Here is a 16597-nt window from a genome sequence, read left to right as displayed (position 1 = left end):
AAAATTAACATTTCAGACGCTATTTTATAGTTTCGCAAATGAACAACAAATATTTGAACGTAAACCCAAGTGATTTTTCAAACCCTTCTCATATGTACATAAATTCCCGACTTAAGTATGAGGTAAGTATCATTTCAAACGAGTGTTTATGCCCCTAGAACCTAGTAGGGATTTGGCATCACTGATTTCGCTTATTCTTTCAGCCAATCGCAATATAAAATTAAAAAAAAAAATCGCCACCTTTTTGGGTAACAACTTGAGGACAATTCGAAAACAAATTCGCCTTGGGTAATTTTATTTGAATTGATTGTTCATTATTAATTTTTTGGAAAAAAATGTCCAAAATGAGAATATAAATTTATAATGTAACTCTTCTTTTAGTGTTTTGTTTTAATAAGTCCGTGTTAAGCTAGCGTTGAAAGTGCCATAACTTTCGAAAAGTCAGAAAGATTTAAATTTGGCAATTAGTTTCTTATAACTGGCAGCGATGCGCAACCGTTGATACCATTTTCGATCATATCCGACCAATTTTCGACATTAACAATAAATGGCCTAAACAGTCTTAAAATCGGCGGCGTATATCTCTAGTACCTACCGGCATCATTTCTGGATGGTTTTCGGTATCCGTCCGGGATCCCATCGGGGTCATTTCGGGACTTTTTGGGATCATTTGAGGTTCCTTCCGGCATCATTTGTAGATGGTTTTCGGGATCCATCCGGGATCCCGTCGGGGTCATTTCGGGAATTTTTCGGGACTAATACGGTATCATTAGACGACCCTTTCGGGATCCCGCCGGGGTTATTTCGAGACTTTTTTGGGATCCTTTATGGTCCCTTCCGGCATCATTTTCAAGATCCGTCCGGGATCCCGTCTGGGTCATTTCAGGACCTTCTCGGGATCATTTGGAGTCCCTTCCGGCCTCATTTCTGGATGGTTTTCGGGATCCGTCCGGGATCACGCCGGGGTCATTTCAGGACCTTTTCGGGATCATTTGGGGTCCCTTCCGGCATAATTTCTGAATGGTTTTCGGAATTCTGTCTGGGTCATTTCGGCACTTTTTCTAGACTAATACGGTATCATTAGAGAACCCTTTCGGTACCATTTCTGGATGATTTTCGGGATCCGTTCGGGATCCCGTCGAGGTCATTTCGGGACTATTTCGGGATCATTTGGGGTACCTTCCGGCATCATTTCTAGATGGTTTTCGGGATCCGTTCGGGATCCCGTCGCGGTCTTTTCGGGACTTTTTCTCGACTGATAAGGGATCATTTCGGGACCCTTTCGGCATCATTTCTGGATGATTTTTGGGATCCGTCTGGGATGCCATCAGGGCCATTTCGGGACTATTAGGGGGATCATTTGAGGACCTTTCCGGCATCATTTCTGGATAGTTTTCGGGATCTGTACGGGAAGCCATCGGGGTAAATTCGGGATCATTTGGGGACCCTTTAGGGGCCATTTCTGGATGCTTCCGTGATGCCGTAGGAGTCATTTCGAGATTTTTTTGTATTATTTCGGTATCGAAAAATGCAAGAGTATATCAGCCGAACAGCTTATGCAAATATGGGAGAAAAAACTCGAAAAGCATGAAAAAAATATCATTGAACACATAAATGAAATGTGGGAACAAAAACTCAAAACGCACGAAGAAAATATCATTAAACATATTAATGAGTCAATGCAATCCATGGAGAATAGAGTTATGCAAAGAATGAGCGAGCTTACGGGTGAGTTAGCGAATGCGAAAGATAGAATAGGAAGATGTGAACAAAGAGTAGCGGGTGTCGAAAATCCACAAACTGAGTTTGCATTTCTCAAAACCAAGGTTGATGCATTGCGTGAGGAAATTGAGGATCTTGGGGAAAAAATGGTATACCTTATTTAAATAATGACAATGTTAAAGAAATTTTCATCAAACTGTGTGAAGCAATTAGTTATGAGACGCCAGCCATTCGTCAAGCTTTCCATATGCGCTCAATCAAACACAAAAATTGAAATAATGATTATGTGCCTGTTATAATTAAACTTAACTCAGCGTACGATAGAAATCAACTGCTTAAAGCTATATCTACTTTTGTGAAGACCAAAAAAATATCCTTAATTCTCTGATGTTGATGAGATTAGCTATGGGAAAATTTTCGTGCATGAATGTTTAACCAAGCGAAACAGAGAGATAATGCACACGCAACACAGCTGAAGCGTCAGTGTTCATTATCTTCTGCTTTTAGCATTAGAGGCAGAGTATACGTGAGAGTGCAGAGAAAAACGGAGGCGAAGCTGGTGAAAAGCAGAGAAGATATAAATGCTCTTGTCAGCGAAGGCAAACAATGATGACGGATTTCTACAACGACGCAAGCATGGGATTAATATTTATGTTTATTACTACATTTACTTTTTTATCTTTCTCTCTTACTTTTTCAAATATGTATGTTTATCATTTGCAAATTCCTCTTTTCTTTATTAATTTCAATTCTACGAACCAAAGCCCATTACGCAGCGCTAAGTGCATTAGTCCTAATGATCAGTGAAAATGAGTATCTGAGTACTGACAACGAATGTCTCAAGACCATTTTAACCCTTGTAAGCAACAGTTATGCAGGTTTGCAGCTTTGCCACATAAATGCACGTAGTCATAATTTACTGAAACTTCATTACATGAACCAAATTTTGCAAAATACAAAAATTGACATATTTTGTGTGACTGAGACTTGGTTTTGAGAGGATATTGAGGATGAATTTTATAAACTACACTCTTACACATTGGCACGGAATGATAGGAAAACCGGGGCAAGAGATGGAGGTGTTGCCATATATTGTAAAACATCGCTGAGACATCAGGTTATCTTCAAATCCAACAAAAATGATCCTGTTGAGTACTTGATTATAGAAGTTAGTGATGCATTAGAGAAGTGTTTAGTTGTGTGTGTGTACAACCCCAGTAAATTCCATAAGCTAGACAATTTTTTCCTAAAATTGTCTGAATTTATATACAAATATGAACATATTTTGGTCTGTGGTGACTTTAACACAGACCTATTAAACAATGACTTGAGGTCAATGACATTAACGGATAATTTGTATTCCGCTGGCTTAGACGTTGTCAATAAACCTCCTACTAGATTTTCACCAAATTGCAAATTTAGCTTGCTAGACCTTATATGTACCTCGGACCGTTCCAGTGTACTTTATTTTGACCAGTTCTCAGTTGCGGGAATATCGGATCATGATATGTTGTTTATATCGTATGATATAGATTTTAATTGCAATACCGAAACACAATTTTATTATAGGGATTGTAAGTCACTTAATCTCTCTGAACTAATGTGCGAAGCTGATTCTTTACATTGGAACCGCGTATGGATGTTTTCAGATATTAACCAAAAACTCAGTTATTTCATGTTTCTTTTAAATTACCTATTTACTAAATATGTACCTCTAAAGGCGGTAAAGTCCCAAACAAATAAACAGCCGTGGTTCACAAAAGAGGTTCTGCTGGCTATCAAAGCTGGAAGCAACATCCCACAAATGAAAACTGGCAATATTATCGTCTGGCCAGAAATCATGCTACACTCACAGTAAGAAATTCTAAAAGACTTTTTTTTCAAACAAAGCTTGACACGAATTTACCAACCAAGAACTTGTGGAATAATCTCAAATCAATAGGGATTGCATGTAAAAATGATTCGAAAAGCGATTTGGACCCTGACTCCATCAATGACTACTTTTTACAGTCGAGTAGTATATAAATAATCAAAATTTCAAACTTAATGAAAATGTGATGTACACACCAGATAATAACAAATTTCAATTTTTCGGAGTTACAGAGGATGATGTCATGAGAAGTCTATTCTCAATAAAGTCCAATGCCGTTGGTGACGACGGTATAAGCCTTAGGTTGTAAAACTTATTGTAATCAACATTGTTTCAACGTTAACATATATTATTAACTTTTCGATAACGACTTCAACTTTTCCCGATGCTTGGAAGATAGCAAAAGTTATTCCTATTGCTAAAAAGCCATCGGCTGTTTTGCCAATGGATTTACGGCCGATAAGCATATTACCCGCTCTTTCTAAAATCTGGGAAAAGTTAGTGGTGGCCCAAATCACCGAACACCTCAATAAGAACAACCTTCTCTCAGAATGCCAGTCTGGTTATAGAGCGAGCCATAATTGTGCGACGGCTTTACTCAAGGTAACTGAAGACATCCGCCCTGCCTACGATAGGGGTGATTTGACTGTGATGTCACTTTTAGATTTTTCGAAAGCCTTTGACATAAATATATTTATCTCGCCCTATTGGCTTATCTGAAGATTTGGTTTGTACAATGAACGAGGATCTCGGAAGCATCTCTTCTCTCTGGTCGAGTGATAATAATTTAAATCTAAATGCGTCTAAAACAAAAGCTATTTGCATTTCGCACACTCCGCAACTAGTAGAGAATTTGCCATCGGTTATACTACAGGATATTACCATTAAGTATGAGTCGGTCGTTAGTAGTTTGGGGTTCAAACTAAATTCCAATTTTAACTGTGTTGATCATATTAACTACGTTTTATCAAAAATTTATTTTGTGTTAAGGAAATTGTGGTACACAGCTGCTTTCATTCCTCCAAATGTCAAATTAATGTTAGTCAGATCACTAATAGTTCCTTTCATTTTGTTGGGAGGGTTAGTGTTTGGTGATGGATTAGTTTGGTCTAGAAATAAGCTACAACTTGCATTGAACAATTGTGCAGGATATATCTACTTGAAGCGTAAATTTGACCACATATCAGAGTTTTCGTTTAAAATACTTGATTGCAGTCTTACTACCTTCCTAAACTATCGCAATCTAATTTTCCTGAATAAATTATTTTATAAAAAACAACCAGAATACCTATTCCGAAATTTATGTTTTGCTAGATCTGACAGAACCTGTAACCTCATCGTTCCACGCCATAAATATCTCTCATCATCAAGGACGTTCCTTGTCAGTACTATCAAAGTGTGGAACTCATTACCTAATTTTATTAAAAATTAGCCAATGCATCGCGCTTTAAATTGGCTTTGTCTGAATTTTTTGATATACGAAAAACACTATTCTAGCTATTTTCTCGAATCTACATTGTCTATTTCTGTTATTTCTTTTATATTATATTATTATATTCTGTTATTTCTTTATATTAATTAATTTCTGTTATTTCTTTTATCTAATATATAAAATTCTTCTGTCACGGTTTAAGAGGCTGAACTCCTCCGAAACGGCTGAACTGATTCTCATGAAATTTTGTGAGCATATTGGGTAGGCCTGAGAATCGGCCACCGTCTACCTTTTTTTTCGCTACGTGCGTAGGGTCTTGAGATCAAAACGTGGACCCAGGTAACCCTAGAATGTGTTTATACAACATGGATATTACATGAAAGCTGCTGATGAGTGCTATAGTACAGGATAATTTTCATACAACTGGGAGGCTAGGGTCTCGAGATATAGGCCAAAACGTGGAGCAGGGTACCCCTAGAATGTGTATATACAATATGGATATCAAATGAAAGCTGTTGATGAGCGCTATAGTACAGGATAATTTTCATACAACTGGGAGGCTAGGGTCTCGAGATATAGGCCAAAACATGGACCCGGGCACCCCTAGAATGTGTTTATACAATATGGATATCAAATGAAAGCTGTTGATGAGTGCTATAGTTCAGGATAATTTTCATAACCATGGGTGACTAGGGTCTCGAGATATTAGTCAAAAGGTGGACCCGGGTACCCCTAGAATGTGTTTATACAATATGGATAAGAAAAATAACAAAGCTGTTGATGAGTGATTTAGTAGAGGATAATTTTCATACCCCTTGGTGACTAAGGTCTGGAGATATTCGCCAAACGTGGGCCCGTGAACGCCTAGACAATGTTTTTACATTGTGGGTATCAAATCGAGGCTGTTGATGAGTGCTTTAGTACAGGATAGTTTTCATATTGGTGACTAGGGTCTCGAGATATAGGCCAAAACGTGGATCAGGGTAACACTAGGATGTGTTTTTATATTATGGGTATCAAATTGAAGCTGTTGATGTGTGCTTTAGTACAGAGGAAATTTTATGCCGCTGGGTGACTACGGTCTCGAGATGTGGGCCAAAACGTGGACCCGGATACACCTAGAATGTGTTTTTACATTATGGGTATCAAATTGAAGCTGTTGATGTATGCTTTAGTACAGAGTAAGTTTTACACCGCTGGGTGACTACGGTCTCGAGATATAGGCAAAAACATGGTCCCGGATACACCTTGAATGTGTTTTTATATTATGGGTATAAAATTGAAACTGTTGATGTGTACTTTAGTACAGAGTAAGTTTCACAACGCTGGGTGACTAGGGTCTCGAGATATAGGCTAAAGCATGGACTCGGATACCCCTAGAATGTGTGTGTATTATGAATATCAAATGAAAGCTGTTGCTGAGAGCTCTAAAATTCATTGCGATAGTCGATTTGGTCGCATCAACCTGGCAAAACTGATAAATATGCATGCGAAGCCGAAATAAAGATAAGAATTAATAATACACACATACCTATTCACATACGGCCTATTCGATTTGACAGAAATTTCGTATATAAATTTGCCTATATTAGTATTTACGATGCTTTTTCCGGGAAGTATACCAGAAACGGACTGGGACTGGGATTAGGACTAGGACTGGGACTGAGACTCGGAGTGGGACTGGAACAAATTACATACCACCCTCTGGGACTGGCAATAAGAGATGAAGAAGAAGGAGAAAAACTTGAGAGAAGAGAAAAGAGAGAAGGAGACTGAGAAAGAGATAGAATGAAACGAAGATGGAGATGAAGCGAAAAAGACGGAGGGAGGAGGGAATAAAATATTAGGAAAGAGTGTAGGGCAAAGATAGACGGAAAAGCTTATTAAAATGTATGTAGATAGGCCAAATTTAGAGCAGAACAACGTCTGCCGGGTCTGCTAGTATTAATATAAATATTGTTATACTCACATTATTATATTGTACACATATCCAAATATCGATGTACTTTAAGAGACAATAGTCTCACTTGTACAAATTAAATAAATTGAATTGAATTGAATATCGTTTGGGGACCCTTCCGGCATCATTTTTTGATGGTTTGCCGGATCCATCAGGGTCATTTCGGGACCATTTTGGGATCATTTGGGGACCCTTCCGAGGTCATTTCTGGATCCATCCGTGATGCCATGGGAGTCATTTCGAGATTTTTTTGTTACTTTTCCGGGATAGTTTTGAGACCCTTCCGGGATCATTTCTGGATCCGTGCGGGATCCCATCGGGGTCATTTCCACACTATTTTGGGATACTTTTGGGACCCTTCCAGAATCATTTCTGTATGGTTTTCGCGAACCGTCGTGGATCACCTCGGGGCCATTTCGGAACTGTTTCTGGACTACGTCGGGATAATTAAGGAACCCTTGCTGGATATTTTCTGGATGTTTTTTGAGATACGCCAGGACAAAGACCAAGGGTCCAAGCATACTGACTTGCGGAACGCCGGAAGTCGCAACGTAAGGATCGGATGATACACCATCAGTACAGACAATACACCATCTTTTAATTAAATATGATTTTAGCCACTGCAGAAAAATTGAGCGAAAACCAAGACAGGAAAGTTTATGAATAAGTGATACCTTATCTAAAGCTTTGGAGAAGTCAGAATAAGCACAATCTACCTGGTATCCAGATGCAAAAGCAGATATACAATACTCACTAAACTCCACTAGATTGGGACCGTCGAGCGTCCCGCAACAAAACCATGCTACTTGGCACAAATTAGGCTCTTCACTGAAAAGTATAACTTGTCTTTTACAACACATTCAAATAACTTCGAAACAGTAGTGAGCTTTGATATAGGTCTGTAGTTATAGACATATCTCTTATTTTCAGATTGGTAGATAGGAGTTTTCGATGCAAGTTTCCAAGCATCAATAAGCTCCCCGCACTAAAGTTAATATGTCAACTGGATCTCAAGAGGCAAAACTAAGGCCGGACAACCTTTAATCATTGCAATTGAGAAACCATCAGAATCTGTCTTGACCGATTGCTTTAATTTAGTAATAACACTTGAGATATCGTCACATGAAATTGACATTGAACCGAAATCCAGAGAAGAATTTAAATCAGAAAGAAGGGGCATCATCATAGGATGCAAAATTAACACTAAAAGAGTCCGCAAACAGGTTCAATACCGCACTAGGATTTTTAGCTACATTATCTTGGTAAAAGACAAAAGCAGGAACCGAGGAGCATGTCCTTTTAGATTTAATAAAATTCCAAATTGTTTTAGGATGGGACTTAATGTTTATCTGAAAGCTAAGAATATAGTTTTTGTAAAGAAACTTATCCAAACAGTTAAACTCCTTTATATACTGCTGATACTTCTCGTAAAAGGACAGACTCTTGGTCTGACTAAACTTTTTGTAGTATTTGTTTCGCAAATTCCTCAATTTTTTTAAACCCTTTGTTAAAGACTGGAACATGCCTTAAACATAGGTCAAAAAGCGTTGATATAAATATTTCATAGGAAACGCTAACATCTGAGGAGGAAAAAAGATCAGCCCAGTTAATTTCCGAGAAAACATGGTTAAGGATAGACATATCGCACCGTGCAAAATTAAAAGCGATATCATCATTTATAGAGGGTACACAAAACTAATAAAACTCAAGTTTAAGAACAATAGTAGTATGATGCATATCCGACGGAGCAAATGGTGCATGGCATTCGGATATGTTAAAATTAATATTATCACTGAGGAATATAAAATCTAATATTCTGTCAATTTTAGTGAAGTTATTGATTTGTAGTAAATTTAAGCTTAGCATGTTATCTAAAAGATAAGTCTCAAAGGCTTATTAAGAACTACAGACGAAATATTGTAAGCACGAGCTTTATAAAGATCTTCAGAATTATTCGGCGGAATATAAGATGCCATCACGAATAGAGAGCCGGAGTACGTAGAGCCACTAACATTAACACAGAGCTGGTCAAGTAGGGAATCGTTATTATCCAGCTGAACTAGGGAAGTATTACTCTTGCGTTGAACTGCAATAAATACACCTCCACCTCGCGAACGCCCAGTTTTTCCTGCATCCCTGTCTTTACGGAAAACGACTAACAAATTGGGATCGAAGAATTAGCCATCAAAAAATCTGGAGTCAGCCAAGTTTCAACAATGACAAAGATATCCTCAGAGAGGATAGATAGAATAAGAGACGTCATTTCAATTTTTATTTGTAATGTACCTGATTGGCGGGTATTTGAAAATTGGCTTCTACACATTTTTATTTTTCGTTATACCCAGCTTTTCCGGAGGGGTAGGGATTGGTCTCATATAACCACTCACCTAATTTCAGTCGTCTAGCCTTAATACTTTCAGATATATTGACTACGAATAATTTCAGTTGTATGGGAGGTGCCACGCCCCCTTGTCGAAAACTTTTTTATATAGCCTACCATAGATTGACGCAGTCAGGGTATGTCATGGCAAAATTTCGTTCGATTCCATTCTGCGGTTTAGGCTGCAAGTCCAAACATACATACAGACATACATTCAGACATATATATAGTAGATGTACCTGATTGGCGGGTATTAGAAAATTGGCTTCTACACATTTTTAAGAAGTGTATATTAATATATATTGTGATTGTTGGAAAGAGGATGAATTGCTTAATTAATACAATTCTTTAAAACAATCAAAAATACCTCATGAAATTACCCCTCAAATGGGACATTACAAATAAATTTCGCAAAAAGTATGAAATGACGTCACTTATTCTATCTATCCTCTCTGGTTGATGCCAAATTCGAAGACGAAGTTGAAATTGAAGTCGAACACGAAGCAGTGCTAAAAATAAGTGCGCCATCACATATCGTCGTTACAATGCCAAAGTCACGAATGTGCCATTTTTGTTCAAACGAAATATTATATATATCAAATTTTGCAAAGCCAAAACGAATGTGCATTTTTTGAAAAAAGTGTCTTTAAATATAACATTTATTTACATTGCTATTATTACATTCAGGCCTGTTCTGAATTCCGACTCGGAATGAAAAGTAAAACGACATTGATTTCGACTCGGTTTATATTTGGTGTTCTCAATTCTGATTGTAAAAAATCGATTCGAAGTCGATTTCGAATCGTTTTCATTCCGATTCGGTAATCAGTTTAATCAGCTGTTTTTGTTTATCAGGCTGTTCTAAATTTCGATTCCGATCAATTTTTTCGGAATCGAAATGGATTGGTTTTCTCAATTTCGCGTATGTGTTTTGGTTTAAGTATCATAACATTTTATTTTAATTAAAAAATACCTGCAGATATGGTTTTTGGATGCGCAGACGCAAGAAGATGTGCTATTGTGCGTGCGAATCGTAAAAATGCGCTGGGTCGGAATTCAGAATAGGTCGACTTCATTTCGATCAGCATCGATTTGTTTGCCTAATAGATTTCTTGATAGAAGTTTTTAAAGAAAGATTTATTATGCCAATTTAACTCAAATTTAAAAAAAAAATACACAGAACTCTTCCAAATAAAATGAAGAATTAAAAAAAAATGATTTGAAAGACAAATCTCGCAACATTTGTGTATAATCGGTCAATTAATTTTCATTCCGACTGCTCAGAGGCAATACTTTTCAAACCGATAATTTTTGGTCGGAATCGAAATTGAGAACACCAATCCATTTCGATTCCGAAAAAATTGATCGGAATCGGAATTCAGAACAGGCCTGATTGTTTTATTAAAATTATATAAGCATGAAATGTACACACCCAGTGATGATAAAAGTACCAAATAAAAAATAAAAAAGTATTTAAAAACGGAATACATACATACTTTCGAAAATACTTTGAAATCGAAGGCTAACATTTTTGTATTATTAAGCGCTGTACGCAGATCAAAACAAAAATTTTGCTTTTCACATTGCATGGCAATTTATACATAAATACCGCTATTATAAAAATAAAACAAAATTTATGAAACTTTTTGATACCAAAAAGATACGAGGTCCTCAGTAGTGTAATTAGGCATTACTACAGAAACCTTTCCTCCCGATGAGAGCCACGGCTGCCGGATCAGCGCCAAACCAAGCGCTCCTCAAGGGTTAGCAGCAGTTCGCTCGATGTCACTTTACTGTGTTGGAAGTTTATCTGTAGGACTCGCAGCACCATTGGGCTGTTTGTCCCCCTCCAGCACCTTCGTCGTGACGTCGTCGTCCTCCTCATGCCCTTTTGGTTTAGAGTATTCGAAGCCCCCCTCAGCCTTTTGTAACTGTTGTGCCGGGTGTGCGACTCGCAGCACCATTTGGCTGCTGGTCCTCTTCTAATACCTTTGTGGTGCCGTCGGCTACCTCCACTTGTCCTTTTTCTCTTTGGCTTTTGAGGTCCTTTTCGACTTCGTCCAATTCTAGCGTGTAAGGATTTGTATCCTCGGACTTCTTTTCTTGAGTCGCATGTAAATTTCGCCTATACCAAAGAATATTTTGCCAAGCTGCGTATATTGTCCTCCGCCTGCTTGTTTATTTGGAAGATGTAGAACTGATCTTCCCCCGTAGGCCGAGATACAGTAAGTACCTCCCCATCCTTTGCCGGTATGTTCGTATTCTGATTCTGCAGAAGTCGAAGTGTATCCTCCGACGTCATCACGCTACCATGCGTGGATACCCACACCTTAACTTTTGGTACCGTTGGGATTTGAGCTTTATCCACCACCTCAAACCGCGCGTTCGTGCCTCACCTTTGGAGGTTTGGAACCACTTCTTCCAGCCATCGCAGGCTCGCGATGTTGTCGCACGCTGACATCTCACACCAGACTATTCCAGAGTACGCACGGAACAGTTATGAAGCATTAATGGCCGCTGTTGAGAGACGTTACGGAGGCGAGCATAGGAAACAGATATACCAAATTGAGTTGCAAAACTGCTACCAAAAAGCGAATGAGACTTTGCAGGAGTTGCGTCGGATGTCGAAAGGCTGGCCCATTTAGCAAATGTGGACGCAACCGTGGAATACATCGAGAGGGTAAAAATTCAGACCTTTATAAATGGCATACGGGACGTGGAAACGAAGCGAGCTACATACGCAAATCCAAAGCCAACATTTTCTGAAACTGTATCCCATGCACTGACTCAGGAAACAGCGTCACTTTTGAGTAAGCCCGCATACAAAGCTCATCGCGTGGAAGTAGAAAAGCCAGATTGGGTAGACATAATTTTGGAAGCACTGACGGGATGACAACAAAAAAATGCCGGAGTTATGAAATGTTTCAAGTGCGGCAACCCAGCTCACATTCTACGTCATCGCAGCACCGGTCCTAATAGTTCCAACAATGTGGGTGGCCGCAAACGCAGAACTGAAGGAGATAAGCAAATCTCCAAGTTTACTCAATCGTTAAACTAAAGCGAGTCAGCGGCAAGGAGTGACAGCTATCTCCCGCAATTGAACGCCCCATAATCTCTATCTCGCAAATTGGAATAAGGTCCAGCAATCTTACCATCGGGAGACGTGGGGTTGGAAGGGAACGTTTACTGACTGTAGAAACGGGTGCATCTCATTCCATCTTTCAATCGGATTTAGACAACGAGAAGATAAGACCATTGCATGGAGCAAGATTGGTTACAGCCACTGGAGTAGACACCCAGGTTCTAGGAGAAGTAGCATGTGAAGTCGCAATTGGAAACGTCACGGTACTACAGAATTTTGTAGTGGCAGAGATTGTTGATGCAATCATAATTCGAGTGGACTTCTTAATCGACCAAGGCATCAAGATAGACATGCAAAGCAAGACGATGCGATATAAGAACATGGATGTGCCACTTAATTTTGGCTACGAAAAAGGCTACAGCAGTCAACAAGTGCTGGTGGAGGAGAATCAGTAAATACCACCAAAAACGGAGGGGGTCATCTGGGCAAAGATTGATGGAGATTGTGGAACAAACAAATAGTGGGCTGTCGAGGCAGCAAACAAATCAACAACGAAAATACTTGTAGGAAAAACCCTGGGTACAACTAAACAAGATGGACGAATTCCGGTACGAGTACTCAATGAGTTCAAGTCACCATTCAAACTGATACTATATTGGGAAGATGCCAAGAGGCTGATGTAATTATTAACTGTGAGTAGATCCAGCAAAACGTTTCAACAAGCAACATTGATCTTTCAAATGACATCACGGCATTGACGGGGGGTATAGAGGAAGACTATCAGAATAAGGCAAATCAACTGCTCCTAAAGTACGCAAATATATTTGACCAAGATGGCTCCAATCCAGGCCGCACCAATGTTGTGAAACATCAAATTGGGACTGGAGATGCGAGGCCGAGCCGTCAAGCTCCTCGTAGTCTTTCACTGGCGAAGGGGAAAGTTGTGAGTCAAATCATACAAGAAATAAGCGACAGCTAGTCCATTGAGCCAACGGTGGTACTTGTGAAGAAGAAGGATGGAAAAATGAGGTTTTGCGTGGACTACCGGAAGTTGAATGACGTTACGAAAAAGGATAGCTACCCATTGTCAAGAATTGACGACACTCTGGACTCGCTCTCTGGTACGAAATGGTTTTCCACACTGGACTTGAAATGCGACTACTGGCAAGTGGAAGTGAAGGAGGAAGACAAAGAGAAAACAGCCTTCAGTGTCGGTGCTGGTCTTTGGAAATTTACAGTCCTTTGGACTATGTAATGCACCAGCTACTTTTTAAAGATTTATGGATCAGGTGTAATGTATCCAAAGTGACTGCATACATATCTACACACATAACATACGCGGTGTCTAAGTTGTTTAGTCTGTAACTAAGAATTTGCAGACACCGCGTATTCCTCTACTCCAACATTTTCACACGCTTTCAGCAAGTGCATTGAAGCAACTTATGAATGTGTGTACGAATGTGTATGCATACGCTTGGCTACATGACTTTTGTTATTTTGTTAGACTTAGTAAGAATGTAAGAATTAAGAGTAAATATGTATATGTTTATGTAGTAACTAAGTAGCGCATAATAATTATGTGTAAATACGATGAAGTTTTTATTAATAACGAAGATTCGGTATTCGGCACTCAAGGGCGCCACCTCCTTAAATAATCTTGTTTAAATATTTAGGGGTATGGTGCCTCCACCCAAATAAATAATTTAATATATTTTACACAGGTACTGAAAGGACTACATTGGAAAACATGCTTAGTGTACTTAGACGACACTATCGAATAGGGAAAGAACTTTAAAGAACATCTTAAGAACTTAGAGGAAGTTTTCCAGACAATGCCTGGGGCTGGTCTGAAACTAAGTGCCAAAAAGTGTTCGCTGTTTAAAAAGGAAGTAAGTTATTTTGTTCACAAGGTAACGACAGAGGGCATCTACACTGCGAACGAAAAGATAGAGGCTGTAAAGGATTGGCCAAGGCAACATAACCTGCTTGAATTGAGAAGTTTCCTTTGGCTGTGCACATATTACCGCCAATTTGTACCAAAATTTGCAAGCGTAGCCCATAGCCTCCATGAGCTTACAAGAAAGGATAAAGCTTTTGAATGGAAGAAGGAGCAAGAAGTGGCCCTCCAAACATTGAAAGAGCGTTTGTGCACTGCCCCAATGTTGGCATATCCGATTGCAGGAGCAACATTTATTCTAGATACAGATGCCAGTGAATATGCTATAGCAGGCGTTTTATCACAACTGGTCGACGGACAGGAGATTTCAGCCGACGAACTGGAAAACCAGAGAAGAACTATTGCGTTACACGCAGAGAGTTGCTGGCATTGGTAGAGTGCATTAAACATTTTCACAAGTACCTCTACGGGCAGCGATTCCGCATCAGGACAGATCGCGTTGAAATGGCTCCTACAGTTCCGTTATTCAGAAGGTCAATTGGCACGGTGGATCGGGCGACTACAAAGCTATGACTTTTACATTGAGCATCGGAAAGGTAGTACCTATGGGAATGCCGATGCAATGTCACGAAGACCATGTAATTTGGAATGCAAACACTGTTCGAAAGCTGAGGCTAAGGAAAACATCATAGATATCCGGCTTATGACTATAATGTGTTCGGATGAAGGGGCCATGGAACAACTAAGGAAGTGTCAGCAAGAAGATACAGATCGGTCACATGTTATGCGAGGGCTTGAAAGAAACGAAAACCAAATAAAGAGATGTCAGCAGAGAGTCCTATTGCGAAGTCATATTGGAACAGTTTGGATACAGGATGGTCAACGTAAGAGGAAACTAGTAGTTGTCCCCAGGAAAAGGATCTCAACGAGCTACATAATGGTCCAAGTGGAGGTGATCTGGGGATCACGAAGACGCTTGAGAAAATTAAGCAGATATTCTATTGGGTTGTTGCCGTCAGTCGGTCATGGAGTGGTTTGCCAACTGCGAGGTTTGCAGCAGAGCGAAGGGGCCCGAATCCCCAAGTCGTGGCCAGATGAAGCAATATAACTCAGGTGCACCATTTGAAAGGATCGCTATGGATATCGCAGTTCCATTTCCTACTAGCAACCGCGGAAAAAAATATGTACTGGTGGTTATGGATTACTTTAGCAAATGGCCAGAGGTATACCCAATCCCAAATCAAGAAGCTGAAACAGTATCAGAAGTGTTTGCAAACAATTGGGATGGAGGTGTACCAATGGAGTTATATTGTGACCAAGGCAGGAATTTTGAAGCAGCTGTGTTCCAAGAAAGGTATAAGACATTGAGCATTCGAAAAACACGGATACAGTTGTATTGCATCCTCAGTCCGTTGGTATGGTGGAACGATACAATAGAACCTTGGACGAGCGCTTGAGGAAAGTAGTGGACTAGTTCCATAAAGAGTGGGATACATACATATCATTATTCTTGATCGCTTACCTATCGGCAGTGCATGAAACAATGGGCCGCAATTTTTGGCAATGACCTTCGACTGTCAGCTGATTTGATGTTTGGGATAAATGCCGATTCGGAGAGAAATACCAAGAAATCCACTGGCGTCTTGGAGGAAGAGATGAAGGAAATACACGATGTTGTAAGGCAACGAACCAAGATTATGAGTGACAAGATGAAAGCCAGATATGATAAAGCAATTAATTCAGAAGGCTTTCGGGAAGGAGATTTGGTGCTGTTATACAACCCACAACGAAAAAATGGTTTTTCTCCGAAATTACAGTGTAAGTGGGAAGGCCCATACAAAGTTGTAAAACGAATCAACGATGTAGTTTGCATCATACAAACCATTGGCTAACCACGAAAGAAAATGAAAGTGGTTCATTTGGAGAGGCTGGCAGTGTTTAGATCGGGACGAGCCGACTTAGGTGGAGGGCAGTGTGGCGAATTTTAGCATAACTAGACTGTTAGTAAATAAAGGCACAACAACAATAAAGCAAGCTGCCACTCTTGTGTACACGAAAACATCAATTTAATCCATTTACACGTGTACATAAAGGCGACGAAGAGATATTCCACACACACAGATGTAGTCATCGCCGAAGTAGTTACTCATACATACACACGCATATGACCAGTAGAAAAGCATTAACTACAAATATACATGTGCATATATAGCTGGTAACCAAGCAGGAGATACAACAGTTGCAAAGGTGAAAC

At 39.5% G+C, this 16597-nt stretch overlaps 1 protein-coding gene across 1 annotated transcript in view; it reads right to left on the bottom strand.

Moving 5' to 3' along the window:
- Window positions 1-16597, bottom strand: part of LOC137250549 (uncharacterized) — a 119472-nt gene that overhangs the window by 34973 nt on the left and 67902 nt on the right. The gene's annotated exons all lie outside the window — the stretch shown is intronic.

This window comes from Eurosta solidaginis, chromosome 1, assembly GCF_040869045.1.
Source record: "Eurosta solidaginis isolate ZX-2024a chromosome 1, ASM4086904v1, whole genome shotgun sequence".
NCBI lineage: Eukaryota > Metazoa > Arthropoda > Insecta > Diptera > Tephritidae > Eurosta > Eurosta solidaginis.
The sequence above is the reverse complement of the archived record's forward strand: the minus strand, read 5'-3'. Positions and strand labels throughout refer to the sequence as shown.